The 4838-nt window shown below is 42.1% G+C and overlaps 1 pseudogene; it reads left to right on the plus strand.

The window, feature by feature from the left end:
* The first annotated feature begins 2813 nt into the window (after positions 1–2813).
* Positions 2814–4541, plus strand: LOC149263835 (aspartic proteinase nepenthesin-2 pseudogene; annotated as a pseudogene).
* Positions 4542–4838: the final 297 nt, after the last annotated feature.

A 4838-nucleotide genomic window follows, 5' to 3' on the forward strand; every position in this document is an offset into this window, starting at 1 on the left:
CATAAGAAGGAGTGCTCACCCGGGTCACTCGTCCTTCCTACTGAATCCTGCATAAAATTGCACTTGCAGCTTGAACCTTCGCACCTCAAACCCCAAGGTACTTCCACCTCGCACTTAGGCTGGCCTACGCATGAGGTATGTGTATCCTCCTCCAAAACTGTGCAAGCCTTTTACCTCTGTGCGTATGAGATGAACGAAGATGAGTTGATTCGAATGAGGAGCAGCCTTCCCATATATATACGCTTCACATCATGCGTACTCACTTTAGGCCGACCACTTAACTTATATCATGAAGCCCCCACATTATATTTTATGATGTCGGCTTGGTTATAAGTCTTATGCCCACGTCCAATGCATATAAGTCTTCGTGCGCTCACATAACACATGCGTACATGACACTTAGTCATTTTTCGTGCAGCCGTATCGTCGCAAGTTTTGTCGCAATGGTGTCGCTCTCCTACCGTAGCTCGTCGCAAACGCGGTTGTCGCGCGCCCATCGTGCGCCCGTCGTGCGTTCGTGCCCGGCGCCCGTCGCACCATCACCCGGATGCCTTACAAGCGGGGTGCTGGCCGACATCGACGTTCGAAAGACCTATCTACCATAATCCAATTCTCCCACCAATTTACACACAGACAAGCACTGAAGATGACTCTGAGTCACAACTTACAGGCTACAGCACATCACAGACTCACAAGTGATCGGGATTCGGTGGTAAATTGACGATAAAGCTTTAAGCGATGGATTATTTCCCCGCAGGCCGCCACAGGACTCATTAATGGAATCTTATACGTATTAAAGTTTGCAGGTGGTAAGTTGGTAACTGGTAAGCGGTGTTAAAGTTTACAGGTGGTAAGTTGGTAACTGGTAAGCGGTGTTAAAGTTTACAGGTGGTAAGTTGGTAACTCGTAAGCGGTAAACCCGAAGGGCCAAATGTGAATTGAATGCGAATTGAATGCAAAATCCACAGATCTGATAGCCATCCGATCACTGTACTTTGTCAATAAATGCTAAACTTGCAAGTTGCCTTGGCCGGAGTATGGAGATTATAAATTTATAAGGTTACACTGTTACAGATTGAAAGATTCACACCATATTAAAAATGCCATAGGTTAAATATATATATAAATAAAATTTATAATTTTTTTTTTTTTTTTTTACTTTTAATTTTTAAACATGCCCGTCAATATGACACTGAATGGCAAGTTGCGCATGACGTGGAGGTTCAAAACTAAAACGTATTTTACGGATAAAAATGCGAAATGCGCATGACGTGGAGGTTCAAAACTAAAACGTATTTTACGGATAAAAATGCGAAATACGGACATACGGGCCTCAAATTTAACCCCTGGTGGCACTCCTTTTCCAAAAATTTTCGTGAATGTGGAAAGTTGTCGGATCCGTAGGATAAGCTTGGCATCTAGCCAAAAGCACCAGCGACAATAATGGCAGTCTGAACGAATATTTCAAGTACAGGGGAAGGAAGGATCATGGGAATCGCTATACCGTATCAAAATCTTTTTCCCACTTCCAGTAAGCGAAGACATCAGACAACGTAGGGTTTTAATTATTGTGGTTGCCTAGTAACTTTAGTGCAGGTATGCTGGGTGAATCTGATGTAGCCTTATAAATATCTTATAGCGCAGTGTCATTGCCGAGATTCCCCTTGGCACTTCACAAACCCTACGGACAGAATCTCTCACGATTTCGTGTGATTAATGCTATTAGTCGGATGCAATAAAGCAAATGCAAGTAAAACAAAAAATTGGATTGGCAGGCACCCTTATCATTCATCTAAATGCGTAGATTACCAAGATTCTTTTAAACAGGATTAGTTAGACACAGCCCCACCAGCACAATCTTTCACTATCTCATCCAATTATCAATTATGATCGACCAGCAGTTAGCCTCATATTCATCTAAAGGCTCACTGTTACTGCCAAGACTCCTATTCACAGACCCCCACCAGGAGAATCTCTCACCGTTTCATCTAATTCTAAAGTAGAGGCCGATAGGATGTGAGAAAGGAAAAGATCTATCAGAAAAGCTTTATAATCATATCAAAGCGCACAGCCATTGACAAGATTCGTATCAGCGGAGTTGTATAGGACTCCACCCATGGAACCTATGATGATTTGAACTGAGTATCTGCTCTTAAAACATACTTGAAACAGAAGGCGGGTTGAATCTGTGAACCCATCTCGGTTCGATCCCCCGATGGAATCCGAGCTTCGTTTGCCCGCCTAACAAACAAGAATTTTGTGTATATATATTCTTAAAATCGAATTTGACAATGGCGTATATAGATATATATCTATTTATATAAATCGAATTTAACAATGAGGTTGGTGGTCGTGTATTACATTAAGCCACTATAAACTCTAAATACCTAAACATAACTCTTCCATATGCAAGTGCCTAAACATACCTCTTCTATATGTCAGTGTGAATCAGGAGATTTGAACCTCTTCATTACGATTCTCCCCGGACAATGGTGTATATAGCTTCAGTGACTGTTATAATATGAAACGGCGTGTAGCTTTTATTCAGCTATGGAGAATCGTTTGAATGGAAAAAGCTTTACTTTTTATGCATCATAAAATATAAAAGGTATAGTTGCTCATGAGCTGGGAGTCTAAACGAAAAAGTGAAAGAATCTGCTTGTCTGGGGAGTGGGATTCCACAATAATAATTGGAAAAAATATCACTGATGTCTCAAATAGTTCAATTCTCCGTTCATATCTGTCAAGTTCATAGATACCCATTGATCCTTGCGACTAAGGGAGGTACTCTGCTTCCTATAAATTCGATGGATCTCACGGAGGACAACATAATCTTCCCTTCATCCTTTTGTATCCTCTTGTTAGTTGTTCTCCTAATCTCCGGAAATGTCTCTAGGGAGTTGTAGACAAGATATGGCTAGGCAATTGGCTAGATCTTTCGATGCCTGCAAATGGCTGCTTATTACTTTCACGCTGTTCATCTCGGTATTTCCTCTGATCCAATGCAGGCATGTAACCAACTTTCCAGTACATGAAGTAGTTGGTGTAGGATTACCAGAGGAACCCCTTATTGGATTGAGAATAGATCTTGTGCGTACAGATTCACCGCTTTCTCCATTCTCTCCAGGAAATATTACATCCACTGACCGTCTGAAACGAGCGATCAAACGCAGTCAAGACAGACTACAGAAACTGCAGAGATCTGTTGATGAAGTGAAGGCAGTGGAGGCTCCAGTATATGCAGGAAATGGAGAATTTCTCATGAAGATGGCGATTGGTACGCCATCATTATCCTTTTCTGCAATTCTGGACACCGGCAGCGACCTCACATGGACGCAGTGTAAGCCCTGCAGTGATTGCTATAGGCAGCCAACTCCAATCTTTGATCCCTCCCACTCTTCCAGTTATAGTAAGGTCCCCTGCTCAAGTTCTCTTTGCCAAGCTCTTCCGATGTATTCTTGCAGTGGTTCAAATTGCGAATACTTGTATACTTATGGTGACCAGTCCTCCACGGAGGGTATCCTTGCTTACGAGAGCTTTACCCTTTCTTCTCAATCCCTTCCCCATATTGCGTTTGGCTGCGGGCAGGACAATGAAGGAGGTGGCTTTACCCAAGGAGGTGGATTAGTAGGCTTCGGCCGAGGTCCTCTGTCCTTCATCTCACAGCTTGGCCAGTCTGTGGGTAACAAGTTTTCTTACTGTCTCGTCTCTGTTACTGATCCACCTTCCAAAACCAGTCCTTTGTTTATGGGCCAGACCGCTAGTTTGAAGGCGAAGACTTTCAGTTCGACTCCCCTGGTTCAAAGCAGATCGAAGCCAACTTTCTATTATCTTTCGTTGGAGGGAATCAGCGTTGGTGGCCAATTATTGGACATCCCTGATGGTACTTTTGATCTTCAATTTGATGGGAATGGCGGAGTTATCATAGACTCCGGAACCACTGTCACATATCTTGAACAAACTGGATATGACGCTGTGAAGGAAGCAGTGATCTCATCAGTTAGTCTCCCGCAGGTTGATGGGTCTAAGATTGGGCTGGATCTGTGTTTTGACCCACAATCTGCCTCTTCAACTCCAAACTTTCCGACAATAACTTTCCACTTCGAAGGAGCAGATTTCAATTTGCCAAAAGAGAACTACATATATACTGATGCCAGTGGCATAGCATGCCTTGCAATGTTGTCCAGCAATGGGATGTCAATATTCGGTAACATTCAACAGCAGAACTACCAAATACTCTATGACAACGGGAGGAACGTGCTGTCCTTTGCGCCAACGGTCTGTGATACGTTGTAAGTTGTAAGCAAGAAGATAGGCTATGGTGCTTAGTGTTTGCTAAGGTTATCGCTTTTTTCTCTATACATATCTTGTACTTCTGTAACGCTTCGACGCATAAAGTAACAACATAGGCTATGGTGCTCAGGGTTATGGATTTTTCCAAATCTATATATTTTGTAATTTCCTACTACTGCTGTAACCGTTTGGACGCAACAATATTTATTGTGTATTTATAGATAAATAAAGAGCGTTGTTATAGCCTATTCAAAATTCTTAAATCCGGGATCTGTTTATGTCAATGGAATCGATAAATTGAAGGCGATTACTAGGATAACAAGGTGGACTAAATATTTCTCCTGTAGAATTGGTTATCAGACTAATTGGTGTTTGTCCTAATCAAAATCTAGATATCATATTATATGAATACGGATATACGCTTGAAAATGTTGTTCCCTTCTATGAATGGGTGATGGCAGAGTAGTTGTGAGGTCATTGGAGAAGTTAAGCAGCTAATGACTCCACAGGTAAATGGTCGAGGAATCTTTATTCAATCCTTTGAA

The sequence above is a fragment of the Pinus tabuliformis genome, chromosome 6, assembly GCF_031772625.1.
Source record: "Pinus tabuliformis cultivar Carrire ecotype Pingquan chromosome 6, CPIR1, whole genome shotgun sequence".
Classification (NCBI taxonomy): Eukaryota; Viridiplantae; Streptophyta; class Pinopsida; order Pinales; family Pinaceae; genus Pinus; species Pinus tabuliformis.